The 24,612-nt window shown below is 39.6% G+C and overlaps 1 long non-coding RNA gene across 1 annotated transcript in view; it reads left to right on the top strand.

Annotated features, from left to right (window-relative positions):
- Positions 1-24,612, top strand: part of LOC135362845 (uncharacterized) — a 332,331-nt gene that overhangs the window by 293,558 nt on the left and 14,161 nt on the right. Inside the window, exon 4 of the long non-coding RNA XR_010408194.1 lies at positions 16,397-16,999. This is a non-coding gene — a long non-coding RNA (uncharacterized LOC135362845). The remainder of the gene's footprint in view (positions 1-16,396; positions 17,000-24,612) is intronic.

Raw genomic sequence — 24,612 nt, 5'->3', positions numbered from 1 at the left:
AGTGACAGTTCTACGTTTAAACCTCTCAATGAGCTCCTCTGTGGTTTTCAGGTTGAATTCCAAACCATTTAAGATGGGACACAGACTTTTCACAGCCCAGCCATTTCATGTACTATCTGTTGCCTAGAACATCCTTTATATTTAGTTCTGCCTGGAGAAACTCTGCTCATCTTTCAAGACCCAACACAAATGTAGCCAAATTTTCTTGTCTGCCTTTCTGCCCCTGATTTAGGCAGAGTTAATTACTCCCTCCTCTTTTCTCTTTTCATCACACTCTGTACATTCCACCGTTATTTATTCACTTGATTATTTTAAAAATTGCCTTTTGAATGCCTAATGTAAGCCAGACATTGTGCCAGATACTAGAGATATATATTGCAATGACCTAGTCCTTGCCCTCATAACCTAGAGTCTTGATGGAAAATCACTTAAACCATGATGAATGTAATGCTGAGAGAGGTACTAGGAGCTATCTAAGGAAACATCTGCTGGGAAAAGCTAATCTGGAGCAGGGAAATCCTCAGATCCTCTCACCCAGAACTGCCTTTATATTTGTCTCTGTATCCCTCCCACTGTACCTTGTAAGCTCATTGGGATTACCCTAAAATTTCTTTTTTTTTTTTTTAAGATTTTATTTATTTATTTGAGACAGAGAGAATGAGAGAGAGAGAGCACATGAGAGGGGGGAGGGTCAGAGGCAGAAGCAGGCTCCCTGCCGAGCAGGGAGCCCGATGCGGGACTCGATCCAGGGACTCCAGGATCATGACCTGAGCCGAAGGCAGTCACTTAACCAACTGAGCCACCCAGGCGCCCCTACCCTAAAATTTCTTATGATTTTGTATGCTTTCTTTTCTAATCTTACAACTCTTCAAACTAGCTATTATTATTATTATCCCCATTTCAAGATCATAAAATTGAGGTTCAAAGAGGCAAGATTACTCCCACCTAGTAAATGTGAAAACATGGTCTACTAGATGTCAGGCTCTAAGTGCTGGGGTAGTGTCCCATGCTGTCCTTGGAGAATGAACTTAAAAGTGAGAAATTTTCTTTTTTTTTTTTAAGATTTTATTTATTTATTTGACAGAAAGACACAGTGAGAGCAGGATCACAAGCAGGGGGAGAGGGAGAGGGAGAAGCAGGCTTCCCATGGTGCAGGGAGCCCGATGCAGGGCTCGATCCCAGGACTCTGGGATCAGGACCTGAGCTGAAGGCAGATGTTTAACGACTGAGCCACCCAGGCACCCCAAAAGTGAGAAATTTTCAATAGGCTAACTGATCCATATAAATGTTAGTGGTCAGCATTCTTTGAGAAATAGAAATATCATTGTCCTAGGGTGATCCTTGTGTTAGCTGATTGGAGGTCCTCTTTTCAGTAGAAAAACCACCCTAGATAACCATATTAATATCAAAAGGCCATGTGGAGACCAAGGAGACCAAATGAAAGGAAATGAATACCTCGGGCAGTGCTTCTCAATCAAAGATGGTTTTGCCCCCAAGGAGACATTTGACAATGTCTGGAAACATTTTTGGTTGTCACAAATTGGAGGGAATGTGCTACTGATATTTGATGGATAGAAGCTGGCATGCTGCTAGGCATCCTACAAATCACAGGACAGGACACCCCCACAACAAAGAAATTTCCAGTTCAAAATGCCATAGTGCTGGGATTGAGATCCCTGCAGTAGGGTAATTAGCTGGCACATCCTTCTCCACTATAACATACGGTTGAGGCCAATGGCTAGAGCTTCTTTTTCCCCAGCACTTGGGGAAGAATGAATGAGACCAAGGTGCCATTCCCCTTCATTACATCCATTTAATGCAGTAATTTGATTCCATCTGCTTTTCATTAGAAATATGGATTTTAAAGAATGATTTGTATTGCCAGAATGAAAATCTAATATCTAAGAAATTTGGGTGACAATCCCACCAGTTGAATATGCTTATTTTAATTTCTTCATGTTCTTGTCCAGTGCTTTCTTCTGTTCTCACAGAAAGGGTGATGTGGAGTATTGGTTAAGAACTCCAGAGCTAAGACTAGAATACCTCAGTCTACTTCTCCCTCTGTCACCTTAGGCAAGTAACTTAACCCCTCTAAGTCAAAGTTCCCTTGTCCGTAAATGGGATGTTGACCTCATGGGGCTGTTAACGAAGATTCAATAGGATAGTCAATGCAAAGTGCTTAATAAAGTGGCTGGCAATAAAGAATACTATATAAATGTTAGCTGTATAGTTCCTATTAAATATTCTTATTATTTATTTTCCACCTAATTGGATATTATAAATACTTTTCATGTTGCTACAAAGTTGTCATCATTAGAATGTTCAGTAATTCATCTAGGCAATGGATATGTCACCATTTATCTAACCTGTTCTGTGTTGGATATTAAGGCTGCCTCCAACTTTAAATACACACACACACACACACACACAAATTAGCAATTTCCATTCATACACCTTCTCCTGCATTTTGGATTATAAAACCCAGGAAAGATCCCCGGTGTTGATTACCACATAGGAATGTATTTATAGCTCTTGACAAATTCCTTCCAAGAAAGAGATTTATAAAAATTTATTGCCATCAGCTGTATAAAAGCAGGACCATTCCAATGCACCTTTTGTGTTAGCATTTTCTATCAGAATAAAGGATACAAAATGATACCTCATAGTTGTTCTACTTACCACTCTTTGTTTATTACTCAGGCTAAACCTTTTAAATGTTTATTCACTAGGTGGATTTCTTCTTGTGTAATGTTCAGTATTTCTGTCATTTCTTTATGTATCATAGGTTGTTCTTTCTTGATTATTTATAAATATTCTTTATATATAAATTATATTAATACTTTTTTATTAATTACTTAGATGTACTGTCTCCCTTTTAATAAAATCATGGGACAGAGTTATTTCTCTTCTTATGTATTAAAGACAGGTGCATATTATTGCATTCATGCCTGTGACCATGTGGAAAGTATCATAGTGACTTTTGTTTCTCATTTCTAAGGAATCTATCACATCATTTCTGATCTTCTTTCAGAGTCAAAGCCTTTTCATCTGAGTTCATTCTCTTCCACACTCCATTCCCCTGAAATTGCACCAGAAACCCATGATCACATCATACTACCACCGATAAACCCTGTGCTGAGCATTATCGTTCCTCCAGGCATCTGAAATTGTTCTAATGTTCAAGTTCCGAATGTCAACGGGGACTATGCACCCTTCACTCTCAGTGGATGCTGCATTTTATGCCCACCCATTACTTTCTGTTCACTGCCACCAATTCATATAGTGCCTCAATTTTCTTTCATTTTTGTTTCTCAACTCCTACAGCAAAGTTTAGCACCATAAAATATGTGACATGACTCAATGAAGCAGCAGCTTTCTGCTAAAACTTCAGAGCAAGAGGCACTTTTTTTTTTGTTTTAAGGGAAAAAAGCCATCGAGCTACCAGCTGTTCTCCTAAAAAAAAGATGTGGCAGCATTAGCCATGCAGATATTCTGCAGTTGTTCCCTGGCCATAATGAAAAGGGATTTTTTTTTTTAAGGCTCAATTGCATGTGGCTTTCAGGAACTGGCTACAGTAATGAGGCTTGTTATCTTTGTAATGGATAAACTGAGTCTAGGTGCCATACTCAACCATTGTTAAGGTCAATCTCTTCATTTCTTGATTCCTTCTACAATTACAGGAAAGACATAAAAATATAAGCAATGGTGTTTTTTAAAAGGTTACATGACATTAAAATGTGCTTCATTCTACTGTCAAATACCAGTAAATGCCACTTAAAAGAAGGGCTGCCCAGATTAGGTGAAGCAAGAATTCACTTGATCTTTCTCTCTCCCTGTGCCCTGTTCTCCAACAATATTACCCAAGAATTATCAACAACTTGGATGGAGAATTATACTGAGGACAGGTTTGTTGCTAGGGTGAGTTGTTATTCTCCAAATGACTTATATAACAAAGACAAATGGAATCATTGCTCCAGATAGCACATAGTACAAGTGGTTAGTGTGCACAGAAAAAGCAATCACTTTGCATTTACATATTCAATAAGTGAAATCCTAAGTTGCTACCACCTGGTTTAAAAGCACCTCACCCAAAATGGTAGTCTATTCTCTCCCTAGTTTCCTTAAAATTCACTCCTGCTATGGAGTTTGGAGTAGAAGAAGGTTGGTGAAATGATTGCTGAGGCAGGCTTTTTCCACTTCCTTTCCAAAGTTTTGAGCTACCAGGATTTATCATAAAAATATTGAGACAATTAAAATAATTGGGAAGGAAAGAGAGAAAGGAAGAGACCATATAGAAGTCACCCAGTGCTCTGGGAATTTTCCTTGACTTATTCCTCTCTGCCCCACCCCTGCAACCAATCACTTACTAAGGCCTGTAATTTCTATTCCCCAAAAAATATCTCCCCAGCGCTTCCCTATCCAAAGGACCTCCTACCCAGTTTTTACAAGTTGGCTAACTGGTTTTCCTGCCTTCTGGCTCCAACTCACCTTTCAGTCTTTCACCCCAGGCGTTGTTTGGTGGCTCTAAAAGGTGAAAATATAAATAAAATGTGGTTCATATATACCATGGAATATTACTCAGCCATCAGAAAGGTTGAATACCTACCATTTACATCGCCATGGATGGAACTGGGGGGTATAATGCTGAGTGAAATAAGTCAACCAGAGAAAGACAATTATCATATAGTTTCACTCATATGTGGAATATTAGAAACAGTGCAGAGGACCATAGAGGAAGGGAGGGAAAACTGAATGGAAAGTCACCAGAGAGGGAGAAAAACCATGAGAATCTCTTAACTATAGGAAACAAACTGAGGGTTGCCGGAAGGGAGGTGGGTGAGGGGATGGGGTAATTGGGTGATGGGCATTAAGGAGGGCACGTGATATGATGAGCACTGGGTGTTATAGGCAACTGATGAATTATTGAACACTACATCTGAAACTAATGATGTACTATATGGTGGCTAATTGAATTTAAATTAAAAAATTTGCATTGGAAAAAAAGGCAAATATACACATTCATTTTATAGGGTTTCTTATTTTGCAAAGCAGAACCTTTGCTTTATATTCAATAGAGAATAAAACTCTAGTCTTAGGCTGGTACAGAGGAGAAAAAGTTGGTCAGCAGGGTGGGGGAAGCAATCTGAAAATCCAGCTGTTTCTCAGGCACACATTTAGCAGTGGTCCTGCTCCTTAAAACTATTATCTTCACCTTCACTTTCAAACGTGCTGTCTAATCCTGATCCATATGAGGGTTCTATGGTCTAAATTGGGTTACTTCTCAAATTTCCCTATTACCAGCTTGATTCACTTTTCTCAGTACGATCAAGCCAATTACTACTTAAGCACCTGCTTTCCAGTTTACAAAATTTTGTGGATGTTGCCCCATCTTTCATTCTCTGTTTCTTATTTATGCCTTTTAAAGAAACCCTTTATTGTCATTTTAATTGGATTTTGAGGAGACAAAATATATGTATATCTTCAATCTCCCATCTTTATTGGAATCTACCTGTAACTTTTTCTTCTTTACGTAAATACAATAAACTAGTCACAACCACACAGATTCATAACCACATACATACAGTATTTATGTGAGAAGGTGAAAGGGATATTTTCAAAATTAAAAAAAAAAATGTGTTGAGTCACAATACCGTGCAGAAATGAAATTGCTAGAGATCATGTTGTATTTTAATATGGAGCTTTAGAACATAGCCCTGAAAGAGATGATCAATTTTTATGCTCTTAAAGTGGTACAACACACTAATAAATATAAAACATATTAAAAATTCACCCATAGTGTGATATCCAAAATCAAACTGTTTCTGTCTTCTTTGCAACTCTTGTGTATTATGGAATATACAGTTTCACAAACAGTTTCATGTTAGAATAGTCTTCAAAACTATCATTAATTGTTGTGGAATGTTCTATTGGATTTATATGCCATGATTTACTAATTCATCTCCAAGTGCTTTCCTAGCATAAATAAAACTATATGCACCATCATGCTTAAGTGCAGTGGTGATCCATCCCAGTTTCACCATGAGTTCTATAGCATCTGGCATTATCATTCTAAGACCATGTTTATTTAGTAGTGATAAGTTTGTTTTCATCATCATTTTTATTAATAACTTTAAATATTGTATTTCCAATGTTTACTGTGAAATTGTGTTATCTATTGTGGAGAGTATTGATATCTTCTCTCCTTTTACCACTTAATTATTAGTTTTCCAACCAACTGGAATGAACTCTTCCTTCATTAGACACACACCTACAGCATGTTGCAGGGACATAGAGAAAGAAGGGACCTGACCGTTGCCTGTTTTGAGTTCACAAGATAGTGCAGTACAGTCTATAAGGAGCTTGAGAAGTGTGGTGTGGTCATGGCGGGGGCACGAGCTGAGGACGCCATGTGCCTGCCTGGGAAACAGTGTGGAGAGAGCAGTCTAGGTAGATGAAACAGGAGACTCTAAGCCAAGGAGGCATATATTTAGAAAATACAAGAAATGAGGATACGGTCTAACCTCTCACATTTGCTGCAATTTTTCTCATTTTTGCCTTGTAAAAATCATTTAATATTTTTAAATGCATATATATGATCTAATTTGTTGATCGTATTTTGGGGTTATTTCTCTAAAAATGATTCCAGCAGGATCTGGGTCATCATGGTTGACTTGGACAAAGGCATAATAAAGCTGCCACGGCTAACACCTCTCCTTAGGGGCAGTTAATGCAAACATCATTTTTTTTTAAACCATAAGAAATTGATAAAGAATTATTTGATGAAGACAACACTGCATTAAGGCAGTATTCGCAAAGTGCCTCTCGGGATGGTTTTGGCTGTCATGTGTCATACTGGCAATCAGCATTGCTATTCATTATTCCGAGTAAAGAGTGTAGTCATTTGGCTGTTAATGACAGACATGGGATGGGCCTGCAGGGACTGGGTCTGGCTCTATTCCTGATGCAGAAATACCTTAATATGCAGGACTTTATCAAATGCTATAGTCTTTGCTACATCTTGTTGCATTTAGACACAGAGAGAGTTACATTTTCTACCACAAGCCCCTGAGGGCTTGATTATTTTTTGTACAATGCTTCTTCACTAAGATACATGTAAGTGAAGGGGATGTCAAAAATATGAGGGAGTTATTTCTTCTAGAGTTTATAGACAATTTGGGCTGATCATAGTACTTTGAAGACTACATTCAGTTACTACTTGCTTATCTATTGCTCACTAGAGTGTAAGCTCCTTGAGGGCAGGGATTATGTTTCTCCATCCTTATATCCATAGTGCCTGCTGTATAATGGAAGCTATGGAAGCTCAGTGAACATGTATTACCTGGCTGGAAGAGATGCATGAATGGGACGTGTGCATGTTACAGCTCAATCCTGCTGCCCTGTGTGAGTGGTGGAGAGAGATGTGAGCATTTACAGGCTGGAGAGAGGATGAATCACTGGGGAGGATGAAAACAGACTACTAGCAGAGCTGGTTTGGGAGCTTAGCCTATGGGTAAGCTCAGGACACGAAGAGATGGGAAGAAGGGCAACTAGGGCAGCAGAGGGAAAGGTAAGCTTGAAAGTTTCAGCATCAAATCCCAGCAACAGTGACCAGATTAGATTGGCCACATTATGGATGTGTGGAGGAGAAAGGAGGGGAATCAGGTAGGAAATGCTATGAATGAAGTCTAGGGATGTTAGGATACTCTCAGTAGGTAACAGAAAACCATACTCATTGCATATATATATATATATATATATATATATATATATATATATAGGAGAGAGAGAGGGAGGGAGAGAGAGTATTAGCATCATCAGATTTGTGCATTTGGGAGCACATTCTGGTGGCCCTGTGGGGAGAGAGAGAGAGAGAGAAACCTGTTAAGCTTTTGCAGTAATATATACACAGTAATATATGTGAAGGTGATATAGGGCAACCTCAGTTGAAACTATAGACTTCATGCATTTATTAGGCAAATAATATATAATAACACATTTGAGGGCTTCTGCATGCCATGCCTGTGCTATGTGCAGAAGCTATAATCCTAAACGGACAGATTCCCTCACCTTCATGAGAACACAATCACAAACTTCCTTAAGGACAACAAAATCTTAGCAGGGTGAACTATACACGACATTCTGCATGGCTGAAAGCATTGAGTGAAGGGATGTTTGCTGAAGGTGACTCCAGGGCTTGCCCAGGTCAAGCATGACCCAGATCCTGCTGGAATTGAATTTTTTTTTTGATCAGAGGAGATGACACAACCAGATGCTTATTTTGAAAAAATAATCCCGGCTGTTTTCTGGAAAATGTGTTGACAGGTGTGAGAGGTAGTATGGAGATGCCATTTAGGTGGCCACTAAAGGCAACAGATGAGGGTTGCTGCTCATACCAGGGGGGTGTTGAATAAGTGGAAGAATTCCACAACTAGTAAGGAGGCAGGTGACCTGTGGGAGAGAAAGGTAACTGCCGGGGCCATTAACTGTAATAAGAGTCTCAATAGGTCCCCAAAGGGCCTCAGGCTTGGTAAGTAGTATGGGGAAAACAATGAATTTGATTTCGGACATGGCAATTTTGAGATTTTGGGTAGGCAGGCACAGAAATAAATCTAGATTTCAGTGTGCAAATTTTAGTCATTGGGCTAGGGTAATCAAAGTCCTCAATGTTATCCCTTCTCTAAGAAATTGGGGATGGCAAAAGGGAAGATGCAGAAATGTGGGAGCAGACTGGCCTACCGTCCAGGGGAATCCAAAGGAGAATGGAAGTCTCTGGGGTGAGTGAGGGACTGCATATTTTTGAGACTCTGACTACACTAGGAACCTTGCATAAGCAGCCTTATTATCCCACTCCAAGGAAGACTGGAGTGGTGTCTAGAATTCTTTGAGAGGCCAATCATGGAGGTGTGGCCATTCTTCTGAGTCCACACACAAAGGAGTTTCACTGTAAGCATTTAAATCAAGTCTATACATTTTCTTCTGTATCATGTTTAATACTCCAGTATGTAACATCTTAGGAGATCAGAAGTCTTGCTCAGGACCACAAGTTGATGACCTTACACCAAGAATCTACCCTAAATATAGAATGCATTTTTTCCCTTCTTAATGGAGTTTACCTCCTGTGGTAGGGCTATGGAGCAGGTGTTTGTGTCTCTCCAAAATCCATACATTGAAACCACACCCCACAACGTGATGGTATTGGGAGCTGGGGCTTTGGGGAGGTAATTACGATTGGATGAGGTCATGAGGGTAGAACCCTCATGTATGGGATTAGTGTCCTTTTAAGAACCACTTGAGAGCTTGCTGCTCCTCTTTCTGCTCTCCATCATGTGAGGGTATAAGGAGAAATCAGCAATGTGCAACCTGAAGGAGGACCCTCAACAGAACTTGACTATCCTGGCATCCTGATCTGGGACTTACAGCCTCTAGTGCTGTGAGAAATAAATTTCCATTGTTAAAAGCCACCCAGTCTCTGGCATTTGTTATAGCAGCCTGAACTAAGACAGGTAGTCAGAACAAAACACTCCTACCCCCCAAGATGTCCACGTCCCAATTCCAGGAAACTGTGAATATGTTACCTTACATAGCAAAAGGGACTCTGCAGATATGGTTAAGGACTTTGAGATGGAGAGTTCATCCAGGATCATCCAGGTGGATGGCTGTGGTCAGAGGGAGGGAGATGTGACTATGAAATTGTCAGAGGAGAATAACATTGCTGTCTTTGAAGATGCAGAAGGAGAGCCATGAGCCAAAGGATGTGAGCAACTTTGAGAAGCTGGAAAAGTTAAGGAAACAGACTTTTTACTAAAGCCTCCAGAAGAACACTGCCTTATCAATACCTTGCTTTTAGCCCAGTCAGACTTAATCACCCATAAAACACTAGAATAATAAATTTGTGTTGTTTCAAGCCATCGTGTTTGTGATAATGTGTTATAGCAGTAACAGAAAACTGTTACACCTTACAGGAAGAACAATACATTTAAGTTACATGGTGGGCTTAGTGGGAATCGTAGTAACCATGGAGTTGGGACCCAAAATTAGGTGGCTCTGTCCAGTGACCCCAGCCCTGCCACACTGCAGCAGCCAATTACCCTTACAAGAGTCAGGGTTCACTCCTTGGCCTATTACAAAAATGGCACATACTCACACTCAAAGCACATACCTTCATGAACAGATCATCAGCAAAACAGAATAACCTGTCAATAGGTGTCTGAGTCTGAAGGCCTGAGATTCTAGGAGACCTGGGATGTAAAGTATAATTCAAGGGCTGGAGAAGGCCAATGTCCCGGCTTGAAGATAGGTTGAGAGAGTGAATTCTCCCTTACTCAGACTTTTTGTTCTATTTAGGCCTTTCAAGGATTGGATGAGGCCCATCCACATCAGGAAGGTCAATCTGCTTGACTCAGTCTACTTATTCAAATGTTAATCCCATCTAGAAACCCCTCACAGACATATCCAGAGTGGTGTTGAACCACATATCTGGATACTCCATGGCACAGTCAGGTTGGCACATAAAATGAACTATCACAGATAAACCAATAGATATATCAATAGGTTGACAGATAGATAGATAGGTATATAAAGGAATTCAGAGGAATCCTTACAATTGAGATCACCTATAATTTAGACTCAGCTAAGGGCAGAATTCCTGGAGACAGAAAGAAAAAAGCAATCAACAGTCACTCCTCTTTGCTTGATTATGGACAAAAAGGAGCTGTATGGGCACAGTGGTTAGAAGGATATTCCAGCTTCACCTGTTTCTGGAAAAAAACACTAATTGCTGATAGCCAATCATTAAATGACTTAGTGTTTAAAAGTGAAAATAGCTCTTAGTTTATGCATTTTGTTGATGGTATTTGTTTATTTGCATTTGTATTGGTTTTCATTGGTTTTGGGGAGGTGCAGTTCCTAAGGCCACATTCCCCCCTTTTCTAGTTCTCTGGTTCCATGTGAGTCCTGGACTGAACCCCCATCAGTTCCTGATATGGGAGGCTGGGGGAGTTCTTGGTGCCTGAGACTTCAACCACCAGCAGGTTCTTTTTTTATTTTATTTTATTTTATTTTATTTATTTGCGAGAGAGAGAACGAGAGACAGAGAGCATGAGAGGGAGTGAGAGGGAGGAGGGTCAGAGGGAGAAGCAGACTCCCTGCTGAACAGGGAGCCCGATGCGGGACTCGATCCTGGGACACCAGGATCATGACCTGAGCCGAAGGCAATTGCTTAACCAACTGAGCCACCCAGGCGCCCCACCAGCAGGTTCTTGACTTCATGCAAGAAAGAATTCAAAGACGAGTCAGAGTAAAGCATAGCAGAAGAAGTTTTATTGCCAAGCGAAAGTACACACTCCAGAAGAGGTGTGGGTGAACTCAGAGAATCTGAGTCACCCAGGGCAGATATGGGGCTCCGATTCTTATGCGTGGTTATAATTTGGGCAAAAATACTCATGTGGGGTTCTGAAAATAGGGATTTTCTAGGAACTCTACATAATATTTATTATGCATGCTCTGTTACCTCTGTGTGCAGGCACAGTCTGATTTTTCTCTTGTGGATACTCCATATAGAGTCAGCATCTACTAGGAGTCCTCTAGCGCCCCCAGTGGAGGGGTCATTGTCACTCGTTGTGCACATGCATGCCACAGTTCAGCAGCAGCAACAGGATGCTTGTGGTCATGACAAATCACAGGTATATCACAAAGTCGCTTAATCTCCACAGACTCTCAGGTGTCAAACTCAGTTCCCTATTTTTGTTCCTCCTACAAATATCTAGAACTTCCTTATTCTTCCTGCCTCACTCACATGATCGGTGTTGGAGAGAGTGCACTCCAAAGCAGTGGAGTGTCCTCCTGGATCTCATCCTGGGAAGGCATAGTGAATCCGTAACAATGGCAGAGCTTACTGCATGTGTTTCCCTACAGTTCCTGGTGGGATAAACTTCTGACTTTTAGAGTTTCTTAACTAGTGGATTAATTCATTGAAAAAAAAAAACTATCTCACTTACATTGATCATTTTTATAGAAATTGATGTACTGGGACATTTAAACACACCCCTCTTCACCAGGGGTGAGGCTAGGAAGGACAGAGCCAGTAAAGGAGAAGAGAACTCTGTGATGCCACATATATAAAGATTTCATGTAAATAAACAAGGAAAGAAAAACCAATGAAAAACTAAGCCCCGTAATAGAGAAGTAAAGGACATAAACAAAACAATTCACAAAAGAGGTATTAGAAATGATTAACAGGCACTTTGTGGGGTGGGGAGAGGATTTTCAACCTCTCTAATAAAAATTAAAAAAGAGGCAATTGCAAAAATGAGAGGCAGTTTTTCACCCATCTAATTAACACACATTAAAAATTTAAAAGACAGGAGAGAAGAGAAAATGATGCTTGAAAGAGTTTGGCTTAACTTCTTTCTGCATTTCGCTAGGGAGTGTTAATTAGCACAACCCTTTTAGGAACATTTTAGCAATATGTATCATGTGCCTTTAAAACATTCCTAACTTTTGACCCATTAATTCCACTTCCAGGATACACATAAAAATGAACACAAGAAGTTCATGCATAAAGACCTTTTTGGAAATGATACTTATGGTAGTGATATGCTGAAAATAACTTTACATATCCAAAGAATTAAATTCATATCTATGAAAAATACCTTAAAAACAAATTTTGTTATTGTTAAATTCAAAAGTAGGTTTTTTAGAATCAAAACTTCCTTGAAATATGCATATAAAGAAGCCATCAGAATTATAAAACTACTTTACAAAACCTTGAATGGAATCCTAAGTGATTATACTTCTATTTCCTTTTTTATTTTCCAGAATTTATGTACGCAGCCCATATCATTGAAATAATTAGAAAGAAACTATTTAAAACAAAAATGTAGAATCCATTGTGAAGTCCTTCTATGATAGATCGTCAAGGCCCCAAATGAAGAGTCTTATATGTGGCTTCAGCAGCTTGGGCTGGAAGTGACAGAAGGCTATTTGATGGAACCACCCCAGTCACACAGAGGTGACCCTAGACCTAGTCATCATTTGTAATATGAGGGTGCCAAGAGGTCTCCGAAATCCTTCACATACCAGCAGGAGAGAAGCAAAGTCATTTTGGAGAAAACTGAATTTGTATTGGAAGAGAGCAAGTCACAATCATTGCCAAAGCAAATTGTGTCAGCATTGTAGCTGATAAAAGTCCTATACTCCTAAAACCAGATTTTGAATGATTGGAAAGAGAAGGAATTCTTTGCAATAGCCTTTCAACTCTCCTCTCAAGGGGTGTTAACTTCACAAGAGCATGACATCTTTGCTGTCAGGTCCACCTTCCTAACATCCAAAATCGGGCACATACTAAGTGCCCAAGGAATACATGTTAAGTGAGCAAATAAACTCAGTTGCTCAACCCAGATCCTAGGAGACTTCTTGAGTTTTTCTCTAGCCTCAGTCCCTTATCCAGCCCATCCTTTTGGTTCTTTCTTATTATCCCCCTCTCCCACTCCCACCGTCGATACCTCACTCCAGGCCACCATCTCTCCTGGAGAACTTCAACAGCTTCCGGTCAGCTTTCCCACCTCTGGCCTTCTTCCTGTGCATTCTCCACCGATCAGCATGATAGCATGATTGAAGATTGCAAAGCCCAAGCAGATCGGGTCATTCCATGGCTTAACTTCAAATTCTCCAGCTGCTCCTTTCATGTTCCTGAGTCACCTTTGTTGTCTGCCCCTTCCTCTCCGCTTCCTCTCCCCTTCCAATTCTCAACTCATGCCACCTCCCCCCTTGTTCACCATGTCACAGTCACACTGTTCTTCAGGTTCACTTAAGTTTCTTCAATAACCACCTCAAGGCCCATTTGAATCTTGTTCCTCCTGCCCGTATCACACTTTCTTCCACACAGCTTTCAACTTAAATCACCTGTTTTCAAACACGCCTTTCTTATCTGCCTAATTAAAGATTTCCTTGTTATTTTCCATATAGCTCTCACTTCTTCTTGCCTTGTAGAGCACTTATGGTAATTTATAATTATACATATTTATCCCTTCAGTCTGTTTCTCCCACTCAGACAGCACCCCATGAGAATAGGGATGGTGATCAACCTGTCTACTTCTGTGTATGCCCATGTCTAAGTGCACAGCTGGGCAAAGCAGGCAGTTTATGTCTGTTTGCTAAATGAATGAATGAGCTCCAAAAGGGAGAAGTGATTGAAAACATAGATCCATTTAATGAGTGAGGGATGGGGTGGACCAACATACCATTGGGAAGCAGCTAAGAGAAAGGGACTAGCAATAAAAACAGCACTGAACTGTAATAGCCCATCCTGCCCAGTTTCACCAGTGTCCCTGGAAGAAGTGAATAGCAGAGTGTCATGATGAGGCCATGAGTACAAATGGAACATGATGTACTCCTCACTACCTCTTTATAAACTTTATGTAACTCAGTAGTGTGAATTCTCTTTCTTTTTTTAAATACGTATGTAAGTGTGTGTGTGTGTGTATTATATAAGGAGCTTATCGATTTGTTTCCAGTAATTCTCACCAATTTTTGTTTGCTTATTAATTTTTGTGTGTTGTTGTTACTAACAGTATCCTGAGTTTTAAGAAAACTATTAGACAAACAAAATCAAAGTGAAGCCTGGGTACCCAGAGTGAACAAAGCAGCTGATGCTCCTTTTTACAGCTTGGATGTGAACGAAGCCTACTTACATGTATGGGGCAGGACCATCTCTTAAAAGAATACAGATGGCAGAGGACACACTTTCAGACTATGCACTGAACATGTTGAGAAAGCAGTTACGAAGGGATTTAAGTAGATAGTAGAAATGGAGAGGTGAAGTCTTGATCCCTTCTGTGGTATATTAAATAGTAAAATGAAAAAGCTTTGGAACATCAAACTAAACTCATCTGGCAAATTGTTTTTGGAAAGAGATGAGTTTGTGCGTTTGGACTCCTGTCAGCTGTGTAAACACCCCATTATCTAGCTGGTTATCTTCGTGGTTCTGTAAGCCCCATGCAGGCTCGCTGTACCTGCCCGTGGGTGCAGAACACACTGGAAAAAAAAAACAAAAAAACGCCTGTTAGAGGTGCCTGTCTGGGTGGCCTTGGCAGTTGCTGTCTCCACATCGGAGCACTTTGAAGCTGTTCACTTCAAAAAGGGTCATAACGACCCTTTTTGGTGGGAAGCCAGCCCCGGGAAGCACAATTTTCTGAAAGAATAAGGGGTTGGTTGACATCCCTGACTGAGTGGCAGGATGCAAAAAAGATGGTCGGCTGGCTGAATAGTCATTTTGTTTTCTTTTTAGGTCCCCCAATTATGTTAATTTGGAAACTGTATCTATTAATTGCCCAATTAGACATCTGGTAATCACTCTCTACAGAAATATCCCAAATCACAGTGGCAAGGGCTGGGTGCACTATTTTATTGTATCGCAAATAAAAATCTAATTTAGATTTAATAAAACTAATTCCAGCTAATTTAATACCAATTGATCATTAACAGGGTGCATTTTGTGGTTTATCAAGAATATAAGAAGGGTATATAATTAACTGGAAATGGTGTCCGCAAAGTTATAATTAAATCCTTGGTAACTTTTAACTTTCAGCAAATGTTTTACCACTTAATTAACATTTCAAAAGATGATTTATAATATGACTTGTTAAACACCCATTGCACAGAGTGCTGGACCAACTAATCAGTGTAGTCATGGAGCTTCTTATTTACAAAGTGTTTCTCCTTTCAAACTATGTAAATACCTTGTTGCAGAATAAATATCTACATACCCTTTTAATAAAAATTAATAACCGATTATGGGCTTAAGTGATTGGGTTTTTTAAACATGATGGTTGTAGGATTTTATTCACACTTATCTAATTTCTATTCAGTAGAGTCCCAGAGACTCAGGTGGAATAACAGAGTAATGTTTTCTTTGCTTCATTTTTGTTCGCTTCCTTCACTGGACTCCAGGTACCCTCTCCATTAGACTGTGGGGGGCAAGGGGGCAGGGACCAGTCAAGAAGTGGGAGGTGGCATCCCCAGGTGTTTGCACATAGTCCACAACTAGCGAATCATGCCTTGCTGCTGAGATACGGAGCTACTGTGATGAGCACAGGGATGAGGAGGCAACAGGGTCCATGATGTCTGCAATATCTACGCCTTTTTCTATGTTCAAAATTCCTTTCTTCTAAAGTTGGCTGGGATGAATGCTACATTTCATATTGACTTACAGTTTGGATGAACACATCAAATGGAAGTGCTGTTGTGAGATTTAAATAAGATAATGCCTACTAAGAGCCTGATGGAGTAAATACTGAACACGTGTTGGCCATAACCCTTCTTCTTTGTTGCATATATCACAGTTGTAATTTCACAGTGATTTGGATGATCACCCGATTTTTGTGTCTTCCCCCACCAGGTCAGGAGCCTGTGAAGACAGCATGGGAGCTGTGTTTGCTCACCATTATGTCTCCAGCATGTAGTGGTAAAAATGATCACAATATTGACCTTCAGTGAACATTTGTTGAAGCAAGGAATGGATGAATGGAGTCATTATTGTTCTTAGTTATTCAAAATGATTGACATATTTGGCCCTTTCTTCAAAAGAAGAAAAGAAAAGCAGAAACTCAGTGTGTTGCTCATGAAGTGAAGAATGGCATGGTAAAAATTGTGGCAGTTTGTTCTCTGTAGCAAGACAGGTCTCCACAGGACTCAAGCCATGGGTTCTGCCTTTAACCTTCCAGCAGACCTCCAGTGACTATGAAGTTGTGATCTTCTTGCATTCTGTGCCATCTTTGTACTCCCAGGATGGCCATCGGACCTTATTGGAGAATCATTTCACCACAGTATCTCAATATGCTCTTACACCAAGCCTGGTCCTGCAGGGGCTGTCTCATTTGCATCTGGAGGTATCAAAATCTTGCTGAGCAAGTCTCTTCCATCCCAGGCATCTTTCGAGATGTGAGCTCAGCACCGTTTTAACGTGATGCTTCTCGCTTTCCCTGAGGCCTGTTCCAGGAAGGTAAGCTATATTAAACTTGCTGCTGTAATGTGTTGGCTTATTGATTTTTTTTTTAACTTGGCACCAAACATCCAACAGGCAGTTTTAAAAAGATCAAAAGGGGAAAGAAACAAGAAGGGGAAAAAATGCACCCAACTGCAACATTTAGCACTGTCCACCGTGCAAGGCAATTAAGGGCTTATGCTCCAAAATGTATCAGAGTGAGGGCTCTTTCCTTGACGGCCTTCGTAAATGGAGGTGGCAGTTTAAGGCTAAAAGCAACACCAAAGGACAGGGATGTGAGTCCATTGTTTTATATTGTCAGTGTTTGGCTGACTACCAGAAGGTAGAAAACACACTTAGGTGAGGCTCTTTGCAAGTAGGGTTCTCTTCTCCCATTAGTTCTGGCAACCTCTAAAATTTGACAGCCAGATTCATTATGGGATTCTTGAGGTCTGTAGTATTACCACAAATTCAAAGACACTCTTCACACAGTTGCCTCTTGAGGGTTGTAGGATCAAGTTTGCTCATCGATTATATTTGGTCTTTTTGAGCAAAAGTGCAGGAAGCCTTAGGAAGGGATGTTTAACCCAGTCTGAGGTACGAAAAAGTCATCTGAGACTTGCCCCCCAAAACCATCAAGGAGCTTGAGGCGAGAGTAAAATTCATCCATCCATCCATCCACCCATCCATCCGTTCATCTACCCATTCATCTCTGCCTCCATCCCTCCATCTGTCCTTCCTTCCCTCCATCTGCCCCTCCCTCCATTCATCCATGCATCCATCCAACAGCTCTATGTCAAACAGTCTGCTAGGTATCATGGATTAATAAGATGATAGAATTATTTCATATCATCAAGTGTGTCTCCATCTTCCAAATCTTTCATGCTCTTCTATCCTTCATACTTTTGCTCTTGCTATTACTAATCCCAAAATACCTCTTTGTACCAGGAAAATTGCTTCTCATTATTAAAATCCCGGTCCAAAGATACCATTTCCTGAGAAATGTCTCTCAAATGTTTGAGCCTGAATTGTTTATGCCTATTTATTTGCTTGATACTTTATGCATATGTATTCACCAGCTCTTGTCATTTTATTTTAGTCATTTAAAATAATAATAGCAAGAATAACAGTGATAATAAATAGATTTTATTTAACAAATACTATGACTAGGCACTTTCGCCAAGCACCTCATATGTAAGAAACATTTCATCTTCACACTAATCTTAGGAAGAATCTGCTATTATTACCCTTACTTCACAGAAGGAACTGAGACATGAAGAAGTCATTTATGGGTCACTATAACTTCGCAGTGAGCTTGGCTTGGGAAGTCTGAGGGACACTCTGTACCAAAAAGTTGAGTTAATGTCTGTCACAGAGACACAAAATGGATATTCAAAAAATGATTGGATGAATCAGAATAAAAGAATAGGTGTAACTCAGAAATTCTAGGTCTAGCCTTGTCTTCCTAAATAATTAGACCCAATTCTAATAACCACAAAAACACATAATGTTATCATGGTTCCTACTCGACCACTTATATTTGTCATGCAAGTGTGGATTTACTGTGAATTTTGATGCAATTCAAGGGACTGTTACTGGGTGCTGAATATGTATCATGCAACCTGGTATGCATTTTATAAAGATTAGCTCATTTAGGAACTTACAACACTCTATGAAGTAAGGACACTTGCTATTCCATTTTGCAGGTGCCGATAAACCAAGGCTTAGAGATATTAGAAGTTTGCCCAAGGTCAGCTGGCTAGGAAGTAGTGAATTTGGTGTTCAGAGCCATGAAAGCTATTTCCAGGGCCCTCAAACCTCAACTGTGTGTTTCTGCTAACAGGCACACAGAGCTCCCTCCGTGTGATAAATGGGAAGAGAAAAAGGCAGATACAGAGAAAACAAGACAGGGACATCATTTCCTGAACAGTATAAATACTTAGGCTGCTCTATCCCTTCTTTTCTTTCAAGCTCATTGTTTTCAATAATATCTATTCAAAGTGCCTTGAAATACTAAGCACTTGAATAAAATACCCCTGAGAAAAGGCTGAACTTCTCCTCAATGACAAATTATGTGTAATTTGTAAGAATTTCTGTTAATGTTTTTTCAAGCTTTTAGGTTCAAAACGATATTCTTAATTGCATAGCCATGGTGGTGTGGCTGACCATGATGCCTCTTCCATCTTTATGAGATGTTTTCTGTTCAGGTTTATGAATAGATCCATATATATCACTGGCCTTGGAATTCAAGGTAGCCCTACTAATACAATTATTTCTTATCCTACCAGGAGTTCAGCGAAGCTATGAGTACAGATGGTATGCAATCATTCTGCAATCACTTGCAATTGTTTATCTGTTCCTACCACAACCTTGAAATTCCTTTTTCAAAGATCACAAATGACCCTTTTCTCACCAAAATTAATGTCCTCTTCTCAGTCATCATGTTCCCGGAACTTGCTGAACCATTTGATATCACTCATCACCCTCTTTGTGAAGCCCTTTACAGCCTTGAGCTTCTTTGTCTTTGGATACTGAGCACCTTTAAATTTCACCATTTATTTATAATTTCACTTTATAGCTTGAGAGATCACCACATTATCTAGCCTTCAGGGTCAGCTTTTCCATTGATACCGCAAACAAAAATGGCTCAAAATCTGTTCCTGTGATATAATGGGAAAACAACATTTTACTGTCATCCCATAGATTTTGGCCATCCAGTTGAGAACTCCTATTTTAAGATTATCAGCTGCCAGAGCCAATGTCAAAAACTCATCTTGAAATAGCTCTACATAAAAAAGGAGCATAAACTGAGTTTTTCAAAGTAGGTACAGGACAACTTCATTTCTAATCATCAGACTGTTGTACTTGTGATTTATCTGGCTTCTACCTGTTGAGTATGACAAACCGCATTCCATCACACACAGACTTTGTAGCCTGAGAAATACGACAGACAGTAAGTGAGAAATGGAAATAAAATGTGAGCCCTCTTTAACTTATAAAAAGTAAGCATTCTTTCAGACCCTGTCTACTGAAGAACAGTGAGAGAGGAATGGATGTTTACAACCATGAAAAACACCTATAATTTATATACAATTGTAGAAAAGAATAAAGAAACAAAAATTATGTTTTTAGAAAGGTCCATGTACTCTTTGAGTCTCCAAGGAATAAAAATTGTCTGAAGCAGAACACAGACACCCACAATTAATGTTCTCAGTGCTTCAGCACAACAAACCACCCGCTGTGATTTTGGTTGAACTGATATGAAAACATTATTAGAAATATCTGCACTCACTCTTCAGCTGTTGACAAAAGTTCCTCAATTGAGACAGCTATCAGATTCTCTGTTAGGAATTTGGGGGGTGAGGGCAGCATGGGGTGGCAAGTCTAAGCTTAACCTGAGCATCTATTATACAGCTACACGTGGTATTTTAAGGGTAGTGTTCAAGGGTCCAGAACTGGGTTAATTTTTTTTTCACCAAGCATGACCAGAAAGGTCTAAGGTGTTTTCCCTGTCCAAAGGAACATCAGTGGCCAACTCAGAGAATTCAAACTCAAATGTAGACTGGTTGCAAGGAAAACCAGTGAGTAATACAGAAAGAAGACAAAGTAAGGACTCAGGAGTTACTGGGCTACAGAATTAAGTAAGGGCTAGGAGAGTTGGGGGCAGGGCATAAATAATATACATGTGTCTTGGATATGAACTTGGATGTCCTTGAGGCTCCAATGTGCCATTGTACTGGCTGCTGACTGAGTGGGATATGGGTGGGTTGGTTTGGTTTCAAAGCACAATGTTGGCAAGGATAGAAACCAGGAGAGGAATAGCACAGGCATATTTCTCAAAAAATATTGAATGAAAGAACAAAATGTCATTAAAAGTTTGTTAGGGCCATTTCTTTGCCAATGAGAGGATAAATGCTACACTAATATACTTTGTTCTTTTTATACTTTTGTAAGATGAGACATTATTGTAAGTATTTTATATAATAACTTGATAAACTAAAAACTATTTCTCCCACCCCAGTTTTCTTTGTGGATTTTTAAATACTATTTACATTGATGTGACAGTCTTTTATTCTTGTCAGTTGAGCCAGTTGGTATGGCAACATTTAATTTCTCGAAGAAATGTCTGTCAACATTATGTTGAAAAAAATAGTACTGTTACATTGTACCAGTATGAATCATCACCACCTCCACCAATAACAATGGCAAAATATTACAAAAATGATAATAATAGTACTAATGACAACAGCGACAGCACCAAATACAATAGTTAAAGTAGAGAAAGCAGAGACTTGGCAGTCAGATATCTCAAGACTCCAATTTCTAAGATATCTTTCTAACTCAATAACCTTGGGTGAGAAACCCTCTAAGTGGCAATTTCTTATTTAGAAAAGGAAGCTAATTATACATAACCAGTAGGATTATACACAACTCATAGAGCTGGGGGGAAATGAAGATGTCATAAAATTAGAAAACAAAAAAGGAAAGACAACAAAAATGCCCTGCATGTCTTCTAGTGCGTGGTTGGCTTCTAATACATGGTAGTTCCCACATCCATTTTCATGATCCCAAACCCAGTTGAGTAACGTTTGAAGAGTTTGAAGGAGAGAAAGATGGCACTACAGACAGATAAGCAAAGGTTGTCCAAGTGTTTTTTTCCCACACAAAATAGCATTATCCCTGGTACCATGTAGAATCTTATTCCCCATAAACTGTTGTTAACTCCATGGCATCTCACTTGAGAAAATCTCTCTCTCTGACCTCACACAAATTCCTCCCTTAGCCATCAAGTGAGATACTTAGCTATGTCAAAGCTGAGAGTAAAAGGCAGTGTTTATCCAGAAAGCTGATGGTCAGTACAATTTTCAAAATAGAGAGTAGGAGTGAGCTTATACACAATACCATATACAAATTCAGTTCTTACATGAGAGGCAGTGTGCTAAGAATTTCATATATGAATCTCATTTAATCCTCAAAACATTGGAGGCAAGGAACGTCTGACCTCCACTTTACACGTGAGAAAACAGAGATTTTAGTAGCCATTAAACCAGCTGTTTGAAGTCACACAGCTACCATGTAGCTAGCTAAAAGTCAAATCCAAACAGGCTTTCTCTAGCCCACGTGCTCAACCTTAAATTTATCCTACCCAGAGGAAAGGAAAAATTTACTATCAACAAAGATAGGAAGAAAGGCAAGAAGGGAGAGACAGAGGCAGAGACAGAGAAATAAGAAAAAAAAATTTTTTTTTAAGGTAAATAAAGTTTCCTGAGGAACACAAGCAATTGAGCTGCTTACACACACACACACACAAAAAAAAAAAAAAAAAAAAATCCCATGACTTTAACACTAATCTTTCCCCCAACAACCCATTTTGAAGTACATGGGAATGTTAAGACCTTGAATCAAATACTCAGAGAAAAGTTAAACTTCAGAGCAGAGGCAGTGCATTTGTACATGTGAAGAGCACAGTTTGTTTACATGTCATCTAGAACTTTATTCTCAGAAGAATGGTCTTATTTCTACAGCCTATTATTCAGGCTGGTTTGGCTGGACCTTATTTTTCTCCTCCGAGTCCCAGTGGTGCAATGTTGTTTTCAGTATGCATCTACGAATAGACCTACAAACACCACTGACCTTGGTGGAGGAAACCCATGGCACTAATGGAATTATTTTCAGACTGGAATTACCCCCAGGAATTCAACAAAATGTGGGGTAGTGATAGTGTGTTATCACTCAACAACCTTTTCAATCTGGTATGTGCTCTCTCTGTAATCTTTAAATTCTTTATCTCAAGGATTGCAAGTCACTCTGTCTTCTAAACCTAATGATTTCTTCTCAGCCTTCAGTTATTTCATGAATTTTTTTAACCACTTGATCCCACCTATGTCTTTGCAACACGTGTTCTAAACTTTTATAACTTGTTGACTTGATTGCATGTTTTTAGCAATGAAACTGTTTTAACATCCAAGTGACTGCATTCCCAGCTTGAAAAAGTCGATGACTTTCCTTTGATACCACACTATCTCCCCCATGGTGTCAAACGCCACAGTCTGTGTACTTAGGTTGACATGATCTCCATCAGATCTCCAGTGTCAGGTGTAAACCCAGGTTTCCAGGATCAGCCCAGGTGGACTCCCTGGCCACAGTGATTGGTTCAAGAAGCAGCATGTCACCTTCTGTTCAATCTCAGGATTTCTGGGGTGAGGTGTCCTCTTTCCTGTTGAATTAGAGCTTGAAAAGATGTGAGCCTTCAAGTGCTGGCAGCCATTCTGCCACCATGTGTTGTGTGAGAATTAATCCATCATGGAGGAGAACAGAATTAGATTTTCTGTTGGAGGCCTGATGGACACTCCAGTGTTTTCTGCTCAGTCCTGGGTCAGCTGATACATTTCAATCTCTGGTCTTACTGTTTGCTTCAGCACTCCCTGGACAGCTGTTCCTGTCCTCGCAGATCATCTGTTGCCCAATTCTCGCTGTTTCTTCATGCTGTTGCTCTGCCTATTCCTCTGAGCCTAAGAAGTAGACGTTGACTCTCTCTTAATCCCCTATAGCACAGCTGAAACCAGGCTGTTTGAAAATAAGCCTGTGACCTCAGGACTTAAAGCAGACAATATAATAAAGGGATATAAAACTCCAAGCTAGATTGTGTACTCTGGATTTTTCAGGTCCCGTGCTTCTACAGGGGAATACCTCCTCCCTGTCTTTCCACTCAGCCTCTGGCCTGCTGTCCTGTTGCATGAGCCAGATAGACCCCCGTGGTGGAAGAAAGTGCTTAACTGTTCCCTGACTCCTCTCTGAATCTATACCCATATTTTCCTGGATCCCTTAGAGGGGGAAATCTTTTTGTCAGACCTACTTCTCCAGAGCAATAGAGGAAAAATTAAAAATAACGGTACTGATTTTAAATTCAAACCTGACTCCATTTGTAGCCATCAAAGTTTTAGAAATACATCAGCAGTTTAGCCACAGGACATCTAGTTGTACAATATACCTTTTATCTCATATTTGTGATAACATTAAAGATGCAGACATTTCTGTCTCTGGTAATACAATTAAATGGGAAATGATAAATTGATCTTACTCAATAACATAGGTGTAAAAATCCTACATAGTATGTTAGCAGAAGAAATTCTAGATTGTCATGACCAAATAGGATACATTGAAGAATGTAACAATGGCTAAATGTTAGAAAAGCTTATGTAATTCACCATATTACATAATTCAAGGAGAAAAATTATATAATCTTTCCAAAAGATACAGAAAAAAATTAAATAAAATTTAGCACTATTCCTGATTTTAAAAATAACACTTCTAGGAAATTAGCAATGGAAGGGAATTCCTTTAACCTGACAAAAGGTAAATGAAAATTTAGAAACTTTTCTATTAAACTCAGGGCCAAGATGTGAATTCACATTATTACATCAAGTACATTCTACATATCTTAGCCCACGAAGGAAGGAAGGAAGGAAGAAAGGAAGGAACGAAGGAAGGAAGGGAGGAAGAAAGGGAGGAAGGGAGGGAAGCCACTGAAAGGGAAGAATCAAAAGTGTTCACAAATGATACTGTCTTTGTTGAAAATATTAGGACATGAATATTTACAGATAATTTATTAGAACTAATAAGAGTGTTTA

This window comes from Mirounga angustirostris, unplaced genomic scaffold (genome assembly GCF_029215605.1).
Source record: "Mirounga angustirostris isolate CCGP_5_RB_7025 unplaced genomic scaffold, mMirAng1.0.hap1 SCAF_16, whole genome shotgun sequence".
In the NCBI taxonomy this organism is placed as follows: domain Eukaryota; kingdom Metazoa; phylum Chordata; class Mammalia; order Carnivora; family Phocidae; genus Mirounga; species Mirounga angustirostris.
The sequence above is the reverse complement of the archived record's forward strand: the minus strand, read 5'-3'. Positions and strand labels throughout refer to the sequence as shown.